Source organism: Myotis yumanensis, unplaced genomic scaffold, assembly GCF_028538775.1.
Source record: "Myotis yumanensis isolate MYYU_CA2020_CCGP unplaced genomic scaffold, mMyoYum1.0.hap1 SCAF_15, whole genome shotgun sequence".
NCBI lineage: Eukaryota > Metazoa > Chordata > Mammalia > Chiroptera > Vespertilionidae > Myotis > Myotis yumanensis.
In genome coordinates, this window is record NW_027223766.1 from 48,086,974 (window position 1) to 48,112,460 (window position 25,487).

The window sequence follows — 25,487 nt, forward strand, 5'->3', positions numbered from 1 at the left end:
TATTTAATACTGTAGGGAAATGGACGGGACCAACCCCCAACTGCTGAAACCAGCAACCTGGCCCTCACCCTTGATTACTCCCTGTTCCCTAGACTTATCGTGTGTGTGTGTGTGTGTGTGTGTGTGTGTGTGTTTTCAATATATATATATTTATTTCAGAGAGGAAGGGCAAGGGAGAGAGAGATAGAAACATCAATGATGAGAGAGAATCATTGATCGGCTGCCTGCTGCATGCCTCACGCTGGGGATCGAGCCTGCAACCTGGGCATGTGCCCTGACTGGGAATTGAACCATGACCTCCTGGTTCATAGGTCAATACTCAACCACTGAGCCACACCGGCTGGGCGATGTGGGTTGGTTTTGTAAATGTCCTTTGCATTCACCTTTCTCTCTGTTCCCGAGGCAACTTCTAGGGTCCAGGCTCTTTATTGGTTCTTATCAGGATGTTTGCTGCCACCTCCTAATGCAGTGATGGCGAACCTTTTGAGCTTGGCGTGTCAGCATTTTGAAAAACCCTAACTTAACTCTGGGGCCGTGTCACATATAGAAATTTTTTGATATTTGCAACCATAGTAAAACAAAGACTTATATTTTTTATACTTATTTTATATATTTAAATGCCATTTAACGAAGAAAAATCAACCAAAAAAATGAGTTTGCGTGTCATAGGTTTGCCATCACTGTCATAATGGGTCTCCTTGTTTCTCATCACGTCCCCCTGAAATCTGTTCTGTGCCTGACAGCAATGCCATCTTCCTACCAAGTAAGACAGCCCCTGTGTCTTAGTCCTGCTCATAGATCCTCAGAAGCCCCCTCCTTTCTTTAGGGCCCAGGCTAAATCCCTGGGCTTGCAATAGAGGCCTCTCAGAATCTGGCCTACCCTGCACCGCTTTTCCAACAGTGATTTATACTCCCTGGGCCCTGAACTGTTTATAGTTTGTCAGCCTCCACAAGCATGCATGCTGTTCCCTTGGCTCAAGTGCCCCATTCTCCGCTCCGTCAAACTGGAGAACTGCTTTTCAGGTCCCACTCAGCCTCCACCTCCCCTGGGAGCCTTCGCGGCCTGTGCCAATTAGATGGCTCCCTTTGGGTGTCTCCTACACCTGGCACCTGTCCCTTCTTCTGCTATCACAAGGTCCGGGATGTCTGTCCATTCATTCACTCATGGCTTCTACATAATTCACTGAGCTGGGGATAGAATGGCCTGCTGAAGACACGTGACTCCTGGCCCAGGAGGAGAACGCCGTGGCTGCCACTGTGTGCCTGTCTGACTCAATAAGCCTTTGTGAAATGATTGATGATCTTGTTTCCATGTTCCTCCGAGCCTCTGCCCTTGACGTTCCCTTGGCCTGGAACACGCTCTCCAGTCTGCATGGCTGGCTGCTGCTTGGTCAGATTGTCTGGAGTTGGTTTCCCTCCTGCCCCCTCCCTCTCTAGCTCTCCATCCAGATTTACCCTCTCAATAGCGGTTGTCACTGTTGAAAGCACCTTTGCCAATTGGCTTATTTGTCTGCCTCTTCTTACTCAAATGGAACCTTCTCCAAAGCAGGGACCTGGCCCGTCCTGTAGGTACCTGGTGCATGCGTGATAAATGAATGAGTGGATTTTGAAGATAAAGGAAGCAGATGTAGGAAAGGGAAGGACTGGTTGTGAACATAACCTTCTGTAATTACAGAGCCAATCCCAAGTAAGCGTGGGCATTTCAGATACAGAATGGACGGTGGCAAGTGAAACACAATAACACAACTAACAGCTGCAGGAGGTGCCCTACGGAGAGGAGAGGTGGGAGGCGATGAGCTAATGTCCCAGCCGGGAGTGGCCTGCTCGCTAACATGGAGCCATCTCCAAACAAAACACCACTACCTCACTCTCTTCTTGTTCATCATCTCTTCTGAATCCTTCCAGAATTATTGAGGGAAATGTAGTAAAAAAAACCAAAAACCCCAAACACTTAACTTTTAACAATTCCTTCCGCTTCCTGTTAGCTTTCTTTTCTTCTATTAAGAGAAAAGGAAATATCTTAGATTTAAAAATAGCAACTATAAGGTGTTGATATTTTAAGACATTTATTTTAACCCTGCATTTATCCATACACACACACACACACACACACACGTAGATATATTTCTATAATATATATGTCTAAAAATGCCTGGTATTTATATAATATTCATAATCCATATATATTTCTATGCCATATATATGTTTACAAAGATGTCTGGGACTTATGTAATATTCATGAGAGTTATTTCTGACTGATAAAAATTTAATTTTCTTTTATCTTCTGTATTTTCCTGCATAGTTTTCATTTTTTACAATGTACATGTATTGTACCAAGTGATTTAAAAACATAATTGGAAGTAGCGATACCAAAATGTAACTGATAGTCAATTTGAGATGATAGAAATAACCGTCTTTGTATTTTTTTTCTGAAAATTCTTCAAAGTGTAATTTTCGAAAAGGAAAAATGTGACTCAAAGTCGAGGTTGAGCGAGTCTGGGTCAAGGTGTTTTCAGCCAGGAGCGCCCTGGGCACAGAAAGGATCCCGCCGCAGGGCCAGGGGCAGGGGCCAGGGAGGCAGTCCTTAGACGCTGGGCCTCTCTGGCCTGCGGGCGTCGGGCGGGAGGACACGGGCTTTCCCAGGGTGGCGGCGCGTGGTTCCTGGGAGGACGCCTCAGTGGTGAAAGGGCTGCGATCTCACAGCTCCCACCGCATCCTAGGTGCAAGCAGAGTGAACCCGCGCCCTCGCCCCCGCCTCCAAGGGGAGCTGAACAAAAAACAAATGTTTCGAGATTATAAATGAATATGTGTAGCAGGCCGTCCAGGAGCATTAACTAAGTTTTATTTTGTTTTGTTTTCCCCAAGAGAGGAAGACCATTCGCGGGGGAAGAAAAGGGAGGGAGGGGCCCAAGACCCGCAGGTTGGATGAACGGCTGGGGATATAGGCCAGCGTTTACGCTGGGGCACTGGGCAGGGGACAGGCGCAGCCGTCCCGTGCACAATACGGACATCGCCCACATCCGTGCCCATCTTTTCGCCCGACGGACGGTGACCTCCTTCTATGGTCTGCGTCTAACTCGGCTTTCAGTGCCCACTGCCCATCGCCTCGCAGGGCGCCTGGCCCCCGGAAAGTGCTCAAAAGCTACCGAACGGAACCCAGGCTGCTCCTAGCATCAGTCCCGCCTCGGGGCTTATGCGGGGAAAGCGAGATAAACCCATCCTACGCAGGAGACAGGCTTTCTCTCGCTCCCTTGGGGAGACGAATGGGGTTGAAGGTTCCACTTGAATACTCCCGAGCGCAGGGAGCAGCGCAGCCAGCCAGCCTCTGCACAGGTTGGCAAACCTCCCCGCTCGGGGCCAGCGGGAGGCGGCCCAGGAGCCGGCCAGGTGCGCGCGCCTCTCCCCGGCCCACCGATGCCGGGTGGTACCCAAGGAGGCTCTGGGGTCACTGGGGCTGGAGCAAAGCCAGGGGTCTCCCGCGCGAAGTGCTCCCATCTCGGGGCATCTCGGTCCTTCTAAGTCCCTGAACTCGCCTTCCACATCGGGCCAGTGGGGAGGCTCCCTGCCTCCAGGACGCCGGGGGCGGGGAGGCGCGCGGAGAGCGGGGCTGCGGCGGCGGAAAGCGCGGGGAACGGCGAGAGCGCATCCCCGGCGGGTGGGGGTGGGGTGGCGCTGGCCGGCGGGGACCCCGTCCCGGTGCGGAGCGCGCCCTCCCCCGCGCCCTCCGGGTCCGAGGTGCGGACCAGGCCCGCCCCGCCTGCACGCGGCCCTGGGCGGCCCGGGTGGCCCGTGCTGCCCGGGCAGCCAGCGGAGGGGCTAGCGGGGCGGCCGGCCGGCCGGCGGGAGGCGGGAGCCGGGAGGACCCCGCGCGCGGGGGCCCAGGACGCACGCGGCGGGCCGTGCGGCGCGCGCTTCCCCGCCCCCCGCGGCCCGGAGCGCGAGCCGCCCTGACGTCACGGGCCGCCCGCCGGCCCCGCGCTCCGCCGGGCAGAGCGCGTGCGGCCGCCGCCGAGCACATGGGCCCTGGGGCCGGGCAGGCGCGGGGCGGACCGGACCCGGAGGAGCAGCTCCGGGGCCGCGAACCAGGACGGGCCCGGCTCCCCCTAGGCTCCCCCGAGTGGATTTCCGCGCGGTAAGGATGTTGGCGGCCCCGGTGCCACGGCTTGGATCCACCTTCCAGTAAGTTAGAATTTTGCCCTCTGCGTTTCTGGAAAGTCGGGAGCTCGGGGCCTGGCGGGGAGGGATGCTCAGTGAGCAGCGGGACGGAGGCAGGGGCTTCGGATTCACGTCTGTGTTCATCGGTGCACTTTCCTCATCCCCAGACTCCAGGCGGGCGTGTGGGGAGAGGGGGAGGGGTGGATGGTGACATCCCGTGCCCCGTGCATGGAGAGAGATTATTCTGGATCGAATGCACTTGATCCAGCGTTGATTGCCTCATCTCTAAACATAGACCATCTCCAGTCAGCCCCGAGGTGGGGTCGCAGGTGCGGTTTGGAGGCCCCTCTGGGGAAACCAGAAGTCTGGGACCCATAGGATGCTCCCTCCATCCTTAGATCCTTAGACCATCCTCTCCTTACCCCCCACCCTCCCCCAAGGTGATTCCCCAAAACTCAGCAGCTCTGGTCTTTGAAACTTTTGCATCTTATTTCCAGATTTGCTGGGTGCCCCTTATCATGGTGATTTTTGGGGGATGGGCTGTTGATCTAATTAGGGTTGCCCTCCCTCCGGCTCATGTGCTCTGACTTATGCCAGTGTTTGTGGTCGGGTGTAGACTTGCAGGAAGGGCAGCCATGAGGCTGCATGTGTCCGGTGCATGGAAACACCACGAATTTTCCTGATGGGTTTGCAGCCGTGGACTATTCTTCTGTTTATTCTAGCCCCTGACTTCAGGCCCTTCTAGAGGATGAGAGAGTTTTTAGGGAGAAGAGGGGGAGGTTTGGGTGGTTCCTCCTGATCTTCTGTTTTCCAGAGAGAGGCCGGCAGGCCCCTCTCACCCACCTCACCACCAGCCAGGCCAGGCTGCCGGAGCTGTTTGCTTGTTGGAGGAAACCATGGAGAACAGTGTGTTTGTGTGGGGTGGGTGGGCGGGGGCCCTGGGGACGCAGGGCCTGTGTGGGCTTTGCTGTCGGTTATAGGATGATGCAGGCCTCTTTTGCATACGGGCTGTGACAAGTTGAGGCTTGTTCATTTGACACAGTCCTGTGGTCACAGCTAATCGGTCCAAAGCTCCCACCCATGGCGTTGGGGCTTGTATGGATCCTCTGAACCCAGAGTGGAACTTCCTGAAAGTATTAGGAGCAAAAAAACATCCCTGGAAGCAGCAGGAGACACAGAACCCTGGGCTGGCCGGAGCCTCGTGGCCTGGTCTCCACTGTCTGAGAGGAGTTCCGTCTTGAAGGTGAGCACTGCCTCGCGGTCTGAGCCCCTGGCCAGAGGGCCCAGCTGGAATCCCATGCCCTGGACTGGGGGGTGGAAGGGCTAGGTGGGTCCAGGGCCCATCCTGAGGCTGTGCCCACCGACCCCAGAGGCCATTTGTTATGTCGTGACCTTGTTGCTTTGCCCGGTTAAGGGTGACTTTGCTGTTGTTATTGTTGCTCTACCTACTTCGAGTGCAGAATTTTGCATGCAGCAGGCTTCTCTTGAAAAGTAGAAGAAATCAGTTTCTTTTTCTCATTGATTGCCCTCCCTCGCCCCTCCCCCTCCCCCGCTCCTCCATGCTGTGTGGTGTGCTCATCTGCTCCTGCCGGGAGCTTTTCTGGGCTGGGAAGAGGGAGCTTTTTCCTTGGTTCTGGAATATCTGACCCCCCACCCCCCACCCCCCCCACCCCCCCTACCCCCCCTACCCCTGATGGTTTGTGTGGTTGCTGGTCAGTATCTCCGTCCACATCCAGCCAGTCCCTTGTGCTTCTAGCTTTTATTCTCCTGAATGGCACGAGGACCGGCTAGCTGGACTCGGGAGGCTGTGTCACCATGGCCAGGGCCTCCTGCCTGCCCGGGACAGACACTGTGCTCGGACAGCTCAGCTAAGGGGTCTCTTGGGGGAAAAGACACCTTCCTTTCTTCCTCCTTGTATGAGTGACCCTGAATTTGGTCAGACCAAAGGCAGATCAGCCCTTTCCTGGGGAAGTGAGGACCTTGGATAGTTGCCAGGTCCGGTCCCTCGTCTCATTCCCTGGCCTGTTCCCTTCACAGGGTGTGTTTTTCATGTCAGACACCCTCCTGGACACTCGGCTTTTTATGATGTATTTCCTTTCATAGTTGGGTGTAGACATAGCACTCTCCCTAATCTCCCCCCCCCCGCCCTCCCATGCTGGTTTGTGTTCTCTTTAAGAGATCAAGACCCCCATCTTTATATACTCAGTGTCTGCAGGGCACCCTGACCCAAGATGGGAACAGAGCAATACTCTAGAATAATTCTGACTGTTTTTTGTTGTTGTTATTAATTCTCACTCGAGGATATTTTCCCATTAATTTTTATAGAGAGTGGAAGGGAGGGGGAGAGATAGAGAAACATCGGTGTGAGAGAGACACATCGATTGGTTACCTCCCGCACCTGCCCGGACCAGGGCCAGGGATCGAGCCTGCGACCAAGGTACATGCCCTTGATCAGAATCGAACCCGTGACCCTTCAGTCCGCAGGCTGACTCTATCCACTGAGCCAAACCAGCTGGGCCTAGAATAATTCTGACTATTGATGAGCCGCATTGATGGTCACTTCTCCACCTTCCCTTGAAACCTTTAGAAATTCGAGAAAACTGCTAAAATGTGTTCTCTTTGGTACCTCCTCGGTCTCTTCTGTTTTTCTGGCCCCAAGTAACTAGTAACAGTACAGTAATTAATAATAACAACAATAATAGTAGCTCCCATAACATTAAAATTGTATATCGTGCCGAGAATGTTCTTTGCCGTTTATGTTCCCTGCGACCCCACGAGGCAGATATAATCAAATGTCTAGTAATGATGAATTTCTTATTGCGGGCCGACCTCAGTTCCAAATGCTTTAGATGTATTATCTCATTTAATCTCCCAACAATCTTGTAAGACGGGATTATTATTATTGCTGTTTTATAGATGAGGAAGCCACAGCTCAGAGAGGTTAAGAATATTCACTCAGGTCACACAGCTAGGTGGTGGCTATGTGACCAGCGTGTCATTACTGTGACCCTTCGCAGTGGATGGGAGCTATGGGAGCTTGAGCTCTTTTTGCAAGTGATACGGTTGCCTCCCCCCCCCCCCCCCCCCCCGACCTGTTCTGAGTACCTGCCTCTATCCTGGCTGTGTTTAGGTGCAGTAGTGACCCTAAGAACACAAAGATTGTGGTGGCCCCTCTCTCAACCTTATCATGAAACCAAAAAGCAGCTCTGACTGGGGTAGCTCAGTTGGTTGGAGCATTGTCCTGTGCACCAAAAGGTTGCAGGTTTGATTCCTGGTGAGAGTACATGCCCAGATTGTGGGCTAGAGCCTCAGTTGGGGTGTTTGCAGGAGGCAGCCAATTGATGTTTCTCTCTCTCTCCCTCTCCCTCCCACTCTCTCTAAAATCAATTAAAAAACAAAAACAAAACAAAACAAAAAATAAAATAAAATCAATTTAAAAACAACAGCAATGCTAGGTCATAAAAAACAGTGGTCTCAGTCATTTTTCATTTTTTAATATATACATATTTTTTATTGTTGCTAGTATTACAGATCTCTCCCATATCCCCCCATTCCTCCCAGCCCCTACCTGCACCCCCAGGTCTTCACCACCCTATTGCCCGTGCCCATGCTCAGTCATTTATTAATTGCAGAATTCTGAATGGGCTTTCTTTTATTTTCTCTTCCTCGTTTTTTTGGGGGGGCGGGTGTTGGTGGTGGTGGTGGTTATGGGGTATTGTTTGGCTGGTACCTGGTGGGTTATCTGAGCTGCAGTATTATTTGTTTACCTGCCTCTTTTCCCTCCTTGACCATGAACTTGAGTGCAGCAGCCAGCTGGCTGTGGGGGTAGTCATGTTCACAGGTCTGGTGGCTCACCCAGCCCTGGGACTTGGCTGCATTGCGTGGCTGTGAGAATTGCTTTGTTTTCAAGGAAACAAGTGGTGCTCAGCCTGCAGTCCTTGTTGTGTTCGGTGAGGAACAGCCTGACAGGCTGGGACGTGGAGGGGTTGTCCCCAGGACAAGGACACTGAAGAGGGAGGAAGAAAGTGGCAGAAGGCATCTGGGAAAATTGAAGGGCAGTGTGGATCTGCGTCACTTTGGGGCAGGTTGCTTCGCCTCTCTAAGCCTCGGTTTCCTCGTCTCTAAAGTGGGGAGGATAAAGCACCAACTTCACAGGTGGCTGTGAGGAGGAAATAGCGAAATGGCGGAAGAGCAGCAGGCCATTAGCAGAGGGCCTGAGCTCCCAGTGCGCACTCAGTACGGTTGCTAATATTATTAGTTCTAATGATCGGGGCTTGCAACTTCCTGTGGCCGCTTGGAGTGGTGGTTTCTGAATGCATTTTCACATGTAAAGGTGTAACATTCTGGCTACAGAGACTCTAAGTGGCAGCACCCTCACTGGAGCTCTTTGCAGGCAGCTGAAAGGAATGCTGGCCAATTAAGAAAGAGGAAGCCAGGAGAGCTGCAGGAGCAGGGCTCAGAGGGGCAGGCGTCAGAGGGCACCCGGGGGTGGCCCTGCCTTTGCACTTGGCTCTCTGTGCATCCATTTCCTCAGCTGCTGCCCTGGGAGGACATTCTCCCTCCCCGGGATGGGGCAGAAGCACTTAGCACAGAGGAAGTCAGCTCTTGAGTAAGACAGCAAAGCAATGGTTATTACTTATTCTTCTCCGGGACTCCCTTTTCCTGGTAAGTGAGCCCCAACCGACATTGGCTATTCTGTTTAAGATCGATTCATTGATGGACTCACTCATTTGCTCAGCGTTTGCTAAGCACTTCCAGGCGTCCTAGACGCTGGAGATGCCAAAGAGGCGGCATCCTGTCATCTAGTTGGTCCAAGCCCCGGGCGTGGGGACAGGGTGGTCCCCAGGAGGAGCAGGGCCTTGTTGGAGGCAGCGCAGACAAAAACCACATGGGCTCCAGTGCCCGGGGGTGGGGGGTACTGGCATCCCTGTGTTAGTGGATGGAGGATGCTTCAAGAAGGGCCTGGCACGTGGTAATGACTATATACGTGGTCATTGCTATATATATTTTTTTAAATTAAATCTTTATTGTTCAGATTATTACATTTGTTCCTCTCCCCCCCCCATAACTCCCCTCCTCCCAGTTCCCGCCTCACCCTCCGCCCTCACTCCCCACCCACTGTCCTCATCCATAGGTGCACGATTTTTGTCCAGTCTCTTCCCGCATCTCCCACTCCCCTTTCCCTCCCAAGAATAGTCAGTCCATTCCCTTTCTATCATTTGTTGTGTTTATGGTTATGATTTTTCCCTTGGCGGCTGCCTCATAAAACGGCAACCTCCCTTTCTCCCACTTTTCTTCCTGGGTTTTATTTGTTTCTTTCTTTCCCATCAGCCATGTGATGGACTGAATGTTGGTGCCCTTCCAAAATCCATCGGTTGAAACCGCACTCCCCCTGTGATGGTATGTGGCGGCTGGGCCATGGGGAGGTGATGAGGGCGAGATGAGGTCATCAGGGTGGGGTCCTCATGATAAGAGAAGAAGAAGAGACAGCAGAGAGCTCCCTTCCCTCTGTGAGGACAGAGAACAAGAAGGTGGCTTCTTACTAGCCCAGAAGAGAACTCTCACCAGAGACCTAGTCCATCGGGACCTTGACCTTGGACTTCCTGGCTTCCAGAAGTCTGAGAAAGACATTTCTATTGTCTAAGCTGCCCCGCCTACAGTATTTTGTTGTGGCAACTCCAGCAAACGAAGGCGGTCCTTACCGTGCCTGGATGTTCCAGATCTCTGCCTTCTCCCACTACATTGGAAACTCTAGAAGGCGGAGGGCTGCCAGCAAGTCATTTACTTCTTCTCATCAATGCAGCACATATTGATTGTGGGCCTACTCTGTGCCAAAGCACTGCCCTTGGTGTTGGGGGTGCAGAAAGGAACATAAAAGGGTTCCGGAGACTTCCGTGCCGATGGTGCTCACGTTATAGCTGGGGTAGACAGCTAAGGAAGTGGAGACGTAAGGAACAAGGGCAGTCAGAGTGTATTAGGGGTCCTGCACTCTGGGGGTGTGTGTGGAGCAGGGCCAGCGTCTGTGGTTTGGACAGGATGCACTGAGAAGCTGACGTCGGAGCCTCGTGAAGGAGATGGGGTTAGCGTGGAGGGTGGTGTTTCAGGCCCTGGGCAGAGCAGGGTCAAGGCCAACCCAGGAGCGGGCCTGTGAGATGGGGGAGCTGAAGGAAGAGGCCGGATGGGCATGGGCTGAGCAAGGCGGACAGAGGCAGCTGGGAAACCCGGGCCGGTGCCGTGGGTGGGGCTTCATGAAGTCTTCAGCCTAAGGCAGTGATGGCGAACCTTTTGAGCTCGGCTGTCAGCATTTTGAAAAACCCTAACTTAACTCTGGTGCTGTGTCACATATAGAAATTTTTTGATATTTGCAACCATAGTAAAACAAAGATTTATATTTTTAATATTTATTTTAGATATTTAAATGCCATCTAATGAAGAAAAATCAACCAAAAAAATGAGTTCGCGTGTCACCTCTGATACACGTGTCATAGGTTCGCCATCACTGGCCTAAGGCATTGCCTTGAAGTTAGTGAAATGGGGAGCCACTGAAGGGTTTTCAGCAGAAAGCCCATTTGAGCCAATTTAGCCTTTGAAATGATCCGTCTGGCTGCTGTGTAGAGAAGAAATGAAATCCGAGTCAGAAGCCTCAGGAGCTGGTCCAGGTTGGTAGCGGGGGGCGTGGCTGCAAGCCCTGGGCTCCTGGACCCTTCGCTGCTGTGTCCACAAGCACCTACACAGCGTTGTCCCCGGTGGTGGCCCCCAGCCTTCTGTGGCCCCGAGCACCCGCAGTGAGGCTAGTCTGAATGGAGACATACTGTACGTGTAAAACACACATTGGCATGGAAAGATTTTGTACCAAAAAAGAATGTGAAATAATTCATTAACAAATCCTTTTATGTGGATTCCATATCTTGAAATGAAATTTTGGGTCTATTAGGTTAAATGTGATATATGATTTAATTTAATTTCACCTGTTTCTTTTAACTTTATTTTTTTTTTTTAAATGTGGCTACTGGAGAATCTAAAAGTGTATGTGGCTCACATTCATTTCTCTTGGACAGGGGTCTAGGACAGTGCCTGGGACATACATGCTAGGCATTCAGTGAATGGGATGAGTGACTGAGGGCCAGGTACATGGCCCCCTGCCGTGAATAAGAAACTATCCCTGGCTTCAAGAAGCTCCCAGTGTGGGCGAGAGGCAGATGGCTGATCCCTAGTAGAGTGGAGGGAAGACAGGTCGAAATGGGGCCCCAGGCAGCCAGGCGTGGCGTGGCTGAGAATCCTTACCCAGGAGGGAAATGGTGAGGGGTCTGTGGTCCCAGTAATGACCTTGCAGACAGAGAAGGGAGGGCCCTGTGCCTCTGGACTGTGGCTGAGGTGGGAGAGCCAGGCAGCCAGGTGGGCTGGAGGACGGGCGACTCTCAAGAGCCTCGGAGACCAGGCAGAAGCCAGCTATTTATTTACTTAATATGTTTTTATTGATTTCAGAGAGGGAGAGAGAGAGAGAGAAACATCAATGACGAGAGAGAATCATTGATCAGCTGCCTCCTGCACATCTCACACTGGGGATCGAGCCCACATGTGCCCTGACTGGGAATTGAAACGTGACCTCCTTCCTGATTCATAGGTCCATGCTCAACCTCTGAGCTCGCTGGCCAGGCCAGAAGCCATTTATTTAAAGTGCCCTGCAAACTCTGGGTACTTTCCAAGGACTGTAACCTAGGAGTAACTTCCCAGAATTACATGTAGACAAAAGCAGGTGGGCTTCCGCTGGGAGGTACCTGAGTTGGGAATTCTGGGCTCATGGTGGGCAGAACTGTGGCTAGGGAAATTTAAACCATCTTTCCTCAAGTGAAAGAAATATAAGCTTATCTTTAAAATCCTGGGGAAAAGGTCCATAAAAAAAGGCAATATTATTTCTTGAGTTAAATATACCACTGTTTTATCTTCATTGTCCCTTTAAGAAAGTAGTTGCAATTATAAGACACTATACTTATAAAATACACATTGTAATGTATTTTTGCATCCTGACTTTTCTTAGTTATCACCAAGTTATAAGCATTTCTGATTAGTATTGTAGATGCTTTGTCCATGGTACTTTTATTGGATAGATAATATTTTATTATTCTGTTCCATGGCGGTTTTATTGTTTACTTAATCAGTTGATTGGGGTGCTTATCTCATAATAGACTCTATATATGTCAAGTTTTCTATTTTTCAGTTCATTTTTTTATGGTAAATCCCCAGGACTGGGATTATTGCTCAATATTTTTAAAGTTTTAGGTAAATATTGTGGCCCCCAGAGATTTACACTGAAGCTATATTTTTCTTTTTGGTAAGATGTGTAATGTTTGTTGCTGTCCATGATAAAGGGATATGTCACGAACATTCATGTAGAGCGCAGACATATACAAGCTAAACATATGTTTACCTATGTCAGATGCACCTGTGTGACTTTTTCTTTACTGTCATTTATTCAGCAAGTATTTGTGATGTGCCTTTGGTGTGCCAAGTACTGTTTTATTTTTAAAAATATATATTTTATTGATTTTTTACAGAGAAAAAGGGAGAGGGATAGAGAGTTAGAAACATCGATCATTTGCCTCCTGCACACCCCCCCCCCCCCCCGCCCCGGGTGCCTGCAACCAAGATACATGCCCTTGACCGGAATCGAACCTGGGACCCTTCATTCCACAGGCCTATACTCTATCCACTGAGCCAAACCAGTTAGGGCACCAAGTACTGTTTTAGTCTGCGGTATTCAGTAGTGATCAAAAACAAATATGGTCCCTGTTCTGAAGGAGCTTATTACTTTATTGGGAGACAAAAAGTGAGCATCCACAAAAAATAACATTTTTGTAAGGAATATGAAATAGAACAATGTGAGAGGATAGTTTACTTGGAGTGAGGGGATCTGAGTGAGCCATGAAGACTTGGGAGAAGTTAACCAGAGGAGAAAAACATAAGTAAAATGAAAAGATTGAGAAATATGACTCTACATAGTGTCCCAGAAACATGTGTACACACTTTAACAGCCGATAGCTCAATTGATATCTTTTTCTTTGCAGCCAGACTAAGCTTTGATCAAAGGAAATTCATCCTAAAATGCTACTGGAAGTTTGAACATGCAGCTGCAGTACAAATACTGCCTTTATAATTATTCAAAGTGTGTATACATTTTTGGGGGGAACACCCTATATATTAAAGAAAAAATAAAAGCACTGTAAGCAAAAAAAGCTATAATAATAAAAAACAAAGAGTTCCTGAAAGTCAATAACAGAAAAAACAAACAATTGGCCCTGAGGGTGGGGCCCAGTGGTTGAGCATGGACCCAGCAACCAGGAGGTCACAGATGGATTCTGGTGGGGCCGCATGCCTGTTGCAGGCTCAGTCCCCAGTGGGGGGTGTGCAGGAGGCAGCCAATAGGTGTTTCTATCTCTCTGTCCCTCTTCTTTCCTCTCTCTCTAAAAGTCAATAAAAAACATAGTTAAGCCCTAGCCAGTTTGGCTCAGTGGAAAGAGCGTTGGCCTGAGGACTGAAGGGTCCCAGGTTCGATTCCAGTCAAGGGCACATGCCTGGGTTGCAGGCTCAATCCTCAGTGTGGGGCATGCTGGGGCAGCCGCTCTCATCGTTGATGTTTCTATCTTTCTCACCTTCTCCCTTTCTCTCTGAAATAAGTAAAAATATACATTAGAAAAAATAATTAGAAAAAAGAATCTTAAAAAAAAAACAAAACCAATCTCAAAGCAAAGTGGGTAAAACACACGAGCCAGCAGTTCTCTAAAGAAGAAAGCTAAGCGCACAGGGTGTGTGAGAAGATTCAGTCTCACTACTAAGGCGAGGCTCATCGAGGTCCCATCTTCATACAGTAGAAAGCACCCTTGCTAGTGCAGTGCTTGGCCTTGTGAGGAATGCATGCAGCTGTGTGACATAGTCCTGGAGCCCTCACCAGCCCTCACCCCCCATTTCCATCACCCCCCACACTTCCCTCCTGCCCTTCTGGCCTCAGTCTCCTCCCCCGTTTCTAACAACCGCTGACTTGTTTTCCTCCCTTGCCGTTTCGCCCATTTCATATAAATGGCATCAATCATACGGCACGGAGCCCTTTTAGTCCGATTGCTCTCGGGTGGCGTCATGCACGGTTCTTCCTCGCCGTGGCGGGGACCGGCCGTGAGGTCATTTAGATTGTGGAGAGCTGTCTGTTCTGTGGCGACACCACGGTTTCTTTCCCCATCCTTCAGGCGAAGGGCATTTGGGCCCTTTCCAAGGGGTACATTTCCATATTTTAAGAAGTGCCCAAAATAGGAAGCCTGACGCAAGTCTTGGCAAGTCTTGGCGAGGCTGGGTGACAGGATCCCCCACTCGGCGAGCCAGCGTGTGAGGTCGTTGGAGAGGCCAGTTGGCAGCCTGCAGCGAAATCGAAAACATCTGGGCAGCCCGCTCCTAGGTGAACTTGAGCATTCACAGCTCGTGCTCGGTGCTACTACAGGATCCTTAATGGACGGGAACCTTGAAAAATGGGCTGGTGGGATCTAGGTCAAACTCACTGTCATCATTGGGCAGGGAGGAGGGAATAGGGCTGGCGGTGAGGGTCAAAGGTCACTTTGACTTTCCCTTTAAGGCTTTTTAAAAGCACAGTACAGGCACGTATATCACTCACACATTTTGAAAATATATGGAGAGGGTATGTATATGTATGCAAATATGTAGTGCGGATGACAACACGTTCGTGGTTGTAAATTTTAGGTTCTTAACATTTCTTTTAAAAGTAGTTTTAGGGAAGGACCCAAGACAGGAAAAAAATTTTTTTTGGGGGGGGTGGGGGTTTCTATTATCAAGAGACTCCTGTGGGTGAGTGGAGTGAATGTCCAGGGATAGAGACACAGCATGGGGTCCATGGTGGGCAGGTGCCAGGTCCTGGAGGGCCCTAATCACTATTCCAAGCCTTTAGGAACTGCTGAGTGGGCGGGGCCTTTTAAAAAAAATACATTTTTATGGATTTCAGAGAGGAAGGGAGAGGAAGCGACAGATAGAAATGTCAGTGATGACAGAGAATCATTGATCGGCTGCCTCCTACCCGCCCACACTGGGGATCAAGCCCACAATGCAGTCATGTGCCCTGACTGGGAATCGCACTTTGACCTCCTGATTCATGGTCCATGCTCAACCACTGAGCTGATTGACCTTTCTGTGAGGAGGAAAAGGGATTGGATGGTTGACAGTGGGAGCTGGAGGCCCCTTTGCAGGCTGTACTGCAGTATTCTAGCCTAGGCACCTGAGCCCTAGCTTTAGCAGTGGACTTGGTCCTGCAGGTGGCAGGTAGCTGTGGAAGGTTTGAGCGGGGGCAGGGGCGAGATGAGAGTGGCATTGCAGAGACATCAGCCCACACCTGGTGTCGCCGGCCTGGAATCTGAAGAACATTCTAGTTAATGTCGCTGTGAGTGCACCAGTTCCCCTCTGGCTGGATGCTCCACTTTTCCCATTTTTTCAGCAGGACCAAGGACAAGGAAGAGGTCCCGTGTGAGGAAGGACCTTTGATGGAAGAGCAGTGGTGGGAACAGGGGCCCCTCTTCTTGCCTTTATGGCCCAGGGTTTATTCCATAGCCCGCAGGGCCAGGGGCCGCCTGGGGATCACTTCAGCCCGTCCTCCCAATGATCGATTTCCTGTCCTTGGGATGCCTCCCTCTATACCACAGGCCATTGCATTGGGTCCACGGAAAACCCAGGAGGCCGAGGCCAGAATGCCCTGGCCTGGTTTACCCCTCCCCCCACCGCAGGGCGGCCTTTGGCCTTTGCCTCAGGACACCTAGGAGGAGGTGGCTTCCCAGGCCTGTGCTCTGGGGATGGAAAGGCCCCTTTTTTGCACTGGGCAGAGTTCCCAGCTGGCCTGAGCCTCCTCTGGGCTCCAGGTAGGTCAAAGGCAAGATCTCTTGCCTATCATTTCTCTACACACGCCACACGTGCTTTCTCAATCACAGGCTTTGCCACATACTTATTCTGTAAAAAAGGAAAAGCAAAGTTTGGTTTGAATCATTTACTTATTTACATTTGTTTGTTTCTTTGTTTGTTTGTTTGAAAGCAAGGGGTGCCGAGGTCACGGGGAGATCACTGTTTCAGTCATCACAACACATGGAGATTGTCTTGGCAGCCATGGCTTAGATGGCCCAGTGAGGTGTTCACCTTTGATACTAGAAGGATTTCTGATACCCAGGACTGTCATATTGGGTCCAGTAGTAAGACCTGACCTCACTCATTCCAGATCCCTTCTCCCAGCCGGCAGGTCCTGGTGTCTCCCTGCCCCCACTCACGCCTTCCTTCTGACCCCGGAGAGGGAGCTTTGGAAGGGACAGACTACATCGGAAACTCAAGGCCTTCATAGCTTTTAGTGGCTTCCCATGATTAGTTCTAGTACCAGCTGCGTAACAGGCCGGCAGGAGTAGCGATGGAGTTGCTGCGTGAGCCTAAGTGGTGATGCTGGGATAAGGACCCCAGCTCTCACTGACCCTGAGGGCTGAGCGCTTTGGCCCGTGGATGCCTCAGCTTGGATCAGAAGGAAGGCTTGTCTGGCCCCAGGCAGCTGCTGGCTATGGGGCTTGAATACTGTTGAAGGTTTGGTTGATGAGATGCTTCAGAGGACTGCTGTCTGCAGATTCATCTCTAACTTTCCCACTGGCCCCCCTAACTACCTCTTATTTGTGCTTTCTGTCTCAGCCTCGGGGTCACCTCCTCCAGGAAGCATTCCTTCCTTTCCAGCCTTGTGTGACTGTCCCCTCCAAGCACCCTGCCTCTCGGCTATCACAGCTCACACCACATGGCATTGTGTTCCCCATGTGGGTTCCTGTCAGGGCTCTCAAACTAGTCTGCTTAGGAGGGTGAGCGGATTATGTAAATGCACCAGGTGGGCCCAGGAGCGTGCAACGGGAAGTGTGGACCCACAAACAACCTGCCCCTCTCTAGAGGGGCAGCTGCTCTTGGACCCAGCCCCACCCCCCCCTCAGCCCTTTTCCCAATGCCCTTGCTGCCAAAGCTTCCACTTTCTATTTTTATTTTTTTAAAATTTATTTTTATTGATTTCAGAGAGGAAGGGCGAGGGAGTGAGAGATAGAAACATCACCGATGAGAGAGAATCATTGATCGGCTGCCTCCTGCACGCCGCCTACCGGAAGACTGAAACCGGGGCATGTGCCCTGACCGGAAATGGAACTACATGACCTCCTGGTTCATGGGTGGATGCTCAACCACTGAGTCACGCTGGCCGCTGGGCTCCCTGCTTCAATCTTTACTGGCTCGAATGCCTCACCTGAGCAAAGACCTTTTGCATGCACAGTATTAACATTTCCCCCCTCAGAATTGTTTTTTGGGATTGGCTATATGTGCCTGGAAAAGTAATAATTTCTGAGATTCTAGATTGTTCTCCTTTTCCCCTTTCCTGTCCGCCCCATCAATGCATGTTGGCTTTTTCTTTTTCTTTTTGTTTTGGAAACCAGCCCTTTTGCATCCTGCTGGGCGGGGAAGGTGTTGGTGGGCTATTCAGCAGCTGTGGTTTCCTGGCAGCTCCCTGCCTTCTTCTGCCTCCCCGTTGGTTAGCCATTGCTGCTGGCCTTAGGGGGACAGGCCTGAGTTCCGATTTCTCGTCATTGATGGTGAGCTGTCATGCCACCATTGCTTAAAGAAATGAACTAATCAGCTCCCATGGTGAACAAAGCCCGCCCCATCCGGAGCAGGGCTTCCCATTGTGTTGTGTTTCGGAGCACAGTGGAGGAACACGTCATAAAGGAATGACTGGTTGGGAACTGTAGGAGCTTAATGTGTGCCCCGAACTGTACCAGGCGCTGGTTTTGGAGGGATTAAAAAGAAGAACCATGGCCTTTATAGTTTGGAAAATCCTGTCCTTGCCTTTGAGAGACGCAGAGTAAAAGCAAAAAATGCACAGAGATGATAATACAGCATTCACGTAGTTACGACTTAGCGCGCACTGTAATTCAGCATTATTATTACCAGCTGCGGTAACATGGCTTACATGTGGCCATCCCATGTTTGGTTTTGGGAGGAAACTGCCAGACTGTCGTCCATGGCAGTGCACCATTTTCCATTCCCATTAGCAGTGCACGGGGTTCCCATTTCCCCACATCCTCACCAGCACTTATTATATTTGGTGTTTTTGTTTTACTTTTAATAACAGCCATTCGAATAAATATGAAATGGCATCTCACAGTGGTTTTGCTTTGCATTTCGCTAATGACTAGTGATGCCGAACATCTTTCTCAGTGATTCGTTGGCCACTCGTATATCTTCTTTGGAGAGTGGTTTTTTATTGTTGTTGACTTGTAGGAGTTCTTTATATATTATGGAGATTCATCCCTATTTCAGATGGATGACATGCAAACATTTTTGTCCCATTCTGTTCTGTTTCTTTTCACCTTCTTGAAAGTGTCCTTTGATGCATAGGTGTTTTTAATTTTGATGAAGTCTACTTTACCTAGTTTTTGCTTTTGTCGCCTGTGCTTTTGATATGAGGCTCAGACATGGTAGGAAACTCAGCTGGGCCAGCCAGCCGGAAGCGGCAGAGCGCATGTCCTGACCAGCTGACACACTGCCTCGAGCCTTCATCCTTCGGATTCCAGTGGCCACTGTTGGCCCCGGGCTAGTGTCTCTGTTCAGCTCTTCTTCGTGTTATCTCATCCAGCTAGATGCTCTTAGCTCACTTCCCAGGAGTGGAGGGGAACACTCAGCTCACAGGGGTCAGAGTTCCCCGACCCTGGACATTCTGACTCATTACACCACTTTCAAAGGCTTCTCCAGGAGTTGTGCTGCTTTTTAAAAAATTCTCACCGGAGGATATTTTTTTTCCATTGATTTTTTTTAAAGAAGGTTGGAAGGGAGGGAGAAGACAAGGAGGGAGGGAGGGAGGGAGGGAGGGAGAGAGGAGAGAGAGAGAAGCATTGATTGGTTGCCTCCCGCTTGAGCCCAACCAGGGAGGGACTGGAACCCTTTATCCTTTGGTCCATGGGCTAATGCTCTAACCACTGTGCAACTGGCCAGGTCAGAAGTTGTGGTTCTTGAAAAGGAAATAACCAGCAAACATCTTTGGAGTGACAAAATTGGCGAGCAGATTTCATAGAGCTTCAATAATTAGTTCATTATATTCTACTGATATCTATCTAGCCTACTACAAATTATCAACGACTAGCGTCACAAAGCCTAGTAGCACATAAACACCTGTGAGCCCTCCACCCCTCTGCGGAAGCAGAATATGACCAGTTATTGGCAGGGCCAGAGCCAAGAGGTGAAGCCCGATAGTCAGACTTTAGGATCTGTGTGTCTTAACAGATCCTACAGGTGTGCCCTCCTGTCTACAGGCCATCTCTGTCTACCTCAGGGCCTGGCTCCGGGTAGTTGACTGAGCAATGAGGAAGAGCTTGGGGCACTTGGGAGAAATTCATTAATGTCAGCCCTGCCCAGCCCTCCGGAGCACAGAGCAGTAGGCAGAAGGCCCCCACGGTGAGGTGAGCTGAAGTGGCGGAAGTAGGGTCAGAACTCAGATATGCTGATCACCTCGGTCCCATCTGGCAGCTCCCGGGAGCATCCACATTCTTTCATCCTCCGGAATGTATGTCACTGGATTGAGAAGGGTTCTAAGGGGCAGGCCGAGCTCTTGTCTTTGGAACTCTGCTTTTTTTAGAGATGTTTGAGGTGTATGCCCACGGGTTCTGGCCTGAGCCCCCAATTCAGCCAATTTGGGGTGAATCCTTGTTTAGATGAGAAGCACAGGTTCATGTGTCCAGCCATCACCCCGCAGACCTGATGGGCGATGGGGAAGGGACGCCTCAGAGTGGGCTGGGGCTTAATCAGTGAGAGTGGGCGAGCGGCAGACTCATGCCATCTATCCTGGTAGGTCATGGGCCCAGGGCAAACACACACTCCCTTCCTCCCAGCCAAGAGACCGATAGCTGCAAACGTGTACCCTTTCCCCCGCCCCTAGATTGACAGTTGGAGAAATAGGTTATACTTTTCAAGGAGGAGAATGTCTCCCAGGTGTTCAGCGCTTTAAACTTCCAGATGTTCCCCTGCCCAGGAATCGGAGAAGGGTGCAGGGTTGGGTCTCTTTAAAGGCTGATGCACAGACAGTTCATTACATTCCAATGATTGCTGTGTCCCCAGGCGACCTGTAGTGTTTCCCTCTGGGGTAGGAGGCGCCCACTTGCTAGGGTGGCTCCTGAGCAAAGCACTTAGCACTCAGTGAGGACAAGTGAACTGGATTTGTAGGCAGGAGGCCCGAGTTCTGGTTCCTGCAGGCGGTGTGGCTCTGGGCTGGGCAGATGACCTCTCTGAGCCTCAGTTTCTGGGGGCATTCTTTAAAAATACATTTTTATTGATTTCAGAGAGGAGGGGAAAAGGAGAGAGAGAGAGAGAAAAACATCAATGATGAGAGAGAATCATTGATCGGCTGCCTCCTGCACGCCCACCCCGGGGATCGAGCCCACAAATCTGAGCATGTGCCCTGACTGGGAATCAAACCATGACCCCGTGGTTCACAGGTTGACGCTCAACCACTGAGCCATGCCGGCCGGGCTGTCCCACCCATTCTAAGAACTCACTGAGCCTTGGTTGTTGTCATTGTTACCCTAGTGGCTGTTTTTTAGAACTTGGAGACATAAAGACAGAAGGGCCTTGTGTTTGGGGAACCAGAAAGGGAAAGAAACAATATACATGCAGTGATCATTAGGGGGTGTAAGTCCATCCGGGCAAAGGAGAGAGCATTCCCATGGAGGCAGGGTTAGGACTGAAATGAGAAGCGGAAAGGCCGACCTCGTTGGCCAGACAGGAACGGGAGGGCAGTGTGGGCAGGTGGAACAGCACCTGCGAGGCTCAGATGGCTGGGAGCCTGGCCCAGTCCGGCAACCCTGGGACTGAGCTGTTTTTCTGAGTGCATTGCCTTGGTAGGAAAGAAACCTGTTAAACGAAGCTGATTGCTAGGCATAGCATCCGCCCTGGAGACTCTGTGGAAGAGCCAAGGAAGAACGCTGAGCCAGAGAGTGACATGATTGGATTTGGGGGTCAGGGCATTCCTGCACGGAGGAGGTTGTATTGGAGAGGGGCAGGGAGCCTGTGGCAAGAAGACCAAGAAAGGAAGAACCTCATTTCCAAAGCCCATGTAGCGTATTTTTTCCATGACAGGGCGAAGTCTCTGTGTTCAAAGTGGCTTGTGTAACCTGACCCACAGCTGGCATCCCTCCCCAGCTTATCTGCATAAGCGAGAGGCTTGGGATGGCGCGCACCCACCAGTAAAAGTTGCTTCTGGGTTTGTGCCAGGCTGTTGGGAAAGCTGGTTCCCAACCGGCTACCAGCCTGTCCCACTGGCAACGGACTTCTTTTGGATGCAGCTTTTGAAACATATCGAAGAGACAGGGATGGGAGCTTTCAAGTAGGAAGCTCCTGCTCATCATAAGCCTGTTTGAATTTGGAGGCTAACGCCTTGTTAAAAGAATGAGGCGTTTACTCCAAATAATCCACGCACATGTCACATCAGATGGGAAAGGCTTCCACGGAGGAGCCAGACACCCCGCCCCTTCCCGCCAGCCCTTAGTCAGTCAACTCTTCCCCCAGTGAAGAGGGATGGTGGGTGGGGCTAGGTCGGTATCTATAAGGAATTGGCTTCACTGATGTAGACCTTGATTCTGGCTGCTCCCCAGGATGCTGTGACTCACGCCTGCTCCTGAGATATCAGCACGCTCATCTTGTCTTCTGCCCCCCTCTCTCTGGCATCGGTACTTTCACATTGGCACGGCACGGGCCATTCTCGCTCTCTCCCACACCCGTCATGCAGACGTCTGTGCTTTGCCCGCAGGACTCATCCTACAAGTGGGAACATTGGGAAAAGCCTCTGTGATTATGCCCGTCAGTGGCCTTCCCTGCGTATCCGAGCCGTAGACATGCCCATGTGTCCTTTCTGGACAGTTCGGTGTTTGCTCTCGGATTTTGGATCATCGTTCCCCCACCCTCCTCTCTTGAACTATTCAAAGGCTTTCTCCTGAGCGTAGCTGCCTTTTGTCGGGTCACACTTTTGGGGACCTCCCTGGTCACTGTGGACCTGCCATGGTGTAGGGGGTCCTGGGTCTTCCCTCCTCTGCTCTTCATGGCTCTTCTGGCTTTGAGCCACTTTAAAAAACACACAAATATATATATATATATATATATATATATATATATATATATATATATATATATATTTTTTTTTTTTTTTTCCCAGAGAGGAAGGGAGAGAGAGATAGAAACATCAATGATGAGAGAGAATTATTGATAGGCTGCCTCCTGCATGCCCCCTACTGTGGATCGAGCCCGCAACCTGAGCGTGTGCCCTTGACCGGAATTGAACTAGGGACCCTTCAGTCCGCAGGCTGATGCTCTATCCACTCAGCCAAACCGGCTAGGGCTGAGCCACTTTTTATTGGCGTTCCCCATCAATCTGTTTCCATGCTTGCTCCCTATTTTTCAGGGTCATGTATCTTGTTGAGAGCATGATCTGAAAACTCAATAAATTCTCCTCAATCTTCTATTCCACCCGTTGTTCGTTTTATCCAGGACATGGTTCATCATTCCCTTCAGATAATGCTGATTTTTATGCCGATATTTGTCTTTGTAGAAAATCTGGGAAATGCTAAGTGTGTAAGAAAGAAAATAACAACACATTTTATTGCACTTCCTTTCTCTTTTCTTTGCATATTTCTTTTAAATCTGAGGTGACCAAATGTTGATAACTTCATTGGGATTTTCTCTGAATGTAAGACAAGTATTTCCACATGGTGTGAAAAGCAGGCTTTTAAGTATCATTTTTAATGCAACGTAGCGTTGTAATATCCCATGGCAATGATAGTTTGGCATTTTCCCAATTTTGCTTGTAATTGTGAGTATCAAGAATATTTCTTGTATTTTTCTGTCATAACTAGAGCTGAGATAAGTGTTCATGTGCACATACACAAATAAACTCATTTCCATCGTTTAGAATTCCTTAGGAGAGATTCTTGGAAGTAGAATGACCAAGTCGAAGGTTCTAGACATTTCTAAGGCTCTTGATGCATGTTGTTCAGTTGCTCTCCCATTTGATTTTGCCGATGGCAGCCACGATGACGGCAGGCGTTCCCCCCGGTTGAACTTGCCTTCTGATCAGGTTGGGTCTTGAGGAGAAGGGGGTCACTCTTCAGCGTGTGGCACTGTTTCTCATGATTTTGGGTTTTGCTTAAAGTACTATACTTTGCTGCTTAGAGAATGGGAGCAGCTTTAGCCACGTTCTTGGCCGTGGCCGAGTGGAGAGATTCCTGGCCTGAGCCTCAGGACCCATTGCTGTCTCACCCAAAGAGACTTTGCAGGGTCCCTCAGCTTCCGCCAGCCCTGTGTTCCCAGCGGCGAAGGGTTGAGCACGCCACCTCCTCTAGGGTTGCTGGAGGGTGAAACGAGCTGATGCACCCTTGACTGCTGCAGAGGGTGCTTCCCTATTCCCTTCTCGGGGATGCTGTAGTGGAAGTCAAAGGTCTGAGTCTTGGGTGCAAAACCGAAGGGTTTAGGTTCTGTCTGCGACGCATTTGGCCACCTGTGTGTTCCTTGCCGTCCCTCAGGCTCCCTGGGGATGAACACCTATGTCATAGGCTGGCAGCTCCACCCTGCGAGGTGTCTCCACGAGAGAAGTGCCTTTGCATTCTAGTTACCTGCCACTTACCGGCTCAGGACCTTGGAGAAGTTGCTTTGTTCTTGCACCTCAGTTTCTTTCACTATAAAATGGAATAATAATCATTAGGCCAGACCTGGCCTCTGAAGGTGGCTGTGAAGGTTGGACGGGATGGGGCCTGGGACTTGCTTGGCCCAGCGCCCAGGCCCGGGGCGGGCTCTGGGGAGGGCTCGGTGAAGGTTACTCGCTGGCACTAGTGCACTCCGGCTGATGCGGCACTCCCCCAGGGCTGGGTCTCACACCCTCTGGGTGAGCTTCCCGAGGGGGCTGCCGTGGCTTTTTCCAGGTCAGAAGGGCCTTGTCCAAGCTTGTCAGGTGATGGATGACAGTCAGGTCCCAGATGCTGCGTCATTAGTGCTTTTGGAATTTTCTCACTCTCTCCACTTGGGTGTAAAAGGAAGCGCGCACACACACATGCTAGATCTGGAAGGACACACCAATGGGAATAGTGGTTTCTGCTATAGGGCCGACTGAGGGCCTTCGGGGGCAGAAGGGAAGCTTAGCATCCACTCTGTGACTCTTTTCATCCTGTGGGGAAATTGTACCACCTGCATGTGTCCCCCCAATCAATGAGAAACAACTTGTTAAAATTCAATCCACCAGGAAGTCCCAGATCTTCGAATGCCGTCCTGCAGGCTCCCTACTGGCGTGCACAAGAAGCCCTGGGAGTATTCAGAAGTCTCTGTCTGTTTCATCGCTGTCCATCTGACCCCAGAACCCAGGGCTGTCTCCCACTCACACAGACTGTCTCCCCATCCCTTGCGGTACCCTTTCTGCTGAGTCCTCAACACCCGCCCCTGGTCCTCAGGCAGCTGACCACCCCTCTGTTCTGCCCTCTGGAGTGACCTGTATGGGGGAGCTCTGGGCCTGGCTGAGCAGGCCTGAGGCTGGAGGCCCCGCTGCCTCCTCCGCAGCCCCCTTCCCACCCCGTGCCTCTTTGGGCAGAAGGAAGAGCTGTGAGGCTCATTCCCTTTCCTCCTTTGAAGCAAAGCCAGTTCCAAGAATTTCAGGGCTGCTCGACTGCACGGCAGGGTTGAGCTCTCCCCCCCCTCCACCCCCCGCCCCCTTACCCCCCCTCTCTCCAGGCCCCAGGCATGGAGCTGGCGGCTCCCTGGAAAAGTTCCTTCTCTTTCTTTCTGGCACAGAGGGTGGATAACTTGCCCCACCCCAGCCCAGGCACCTCAAGGGTCATTTGAGCATCTTGCCCTGCAGCCACAGTACACAGTGGGGCAGGAAGCCCGAAATCCCTCCCTGCTTCCCTCTGGGTGCCAAAGCCCCGCCCTCATCCCCAGCCCCTTTGTCACAGCTCCTGAGCCAGGCTGTTAGCTTGCTCTTTGGGAGCAGTGGAGTTCAGTGGTGAGCAGTTTCTGCTTTACCCTGGGGCCAGTTCAGGAAACCCACAAGTGTGTATAGGCCCACTTTTTGTTGTTCTGTTCCAAATGAAAATAGCCATATGGATCCCATTTTGGGGGGCAGGCAGGGGGGTGGGGTATCATCTCAGTGTTTGGATTGCCCACTTTGTTGGAGAGAAAGCTGTTACCGAGACGATCCAGTGCTCTCTGGCCATTCACACGGAGGCACATTTCACAGAGCCGGGCAGAGCGCGCTCTCT

General features: G+C 50.9%; 1 long non-coding RNA gene across 2 annotated transcripts in view; it reads left to right on the forward strand.

Moving 5' to 3' along the window:
• Positions 1 to 4,027: 4,027 nt before the first annotated feature.
• LOC138993216 (uncharacterized) overlaps positions 4,028 to 25,487 on the forward strand; it is a 313,834-nt gene continuing 292,374 nt past the window's right edge. For both annotated transcript variants that reach the window (XR_011468251.1, XR_011468250.1), the window contains exon 1: positions 4,028 to 4,179. This is a non-coding gene — a long non-coding RNA (uncharacterized lncRNA). The remainder of the gene's footprint in view (positions 4,180 to 25,487) is intronic.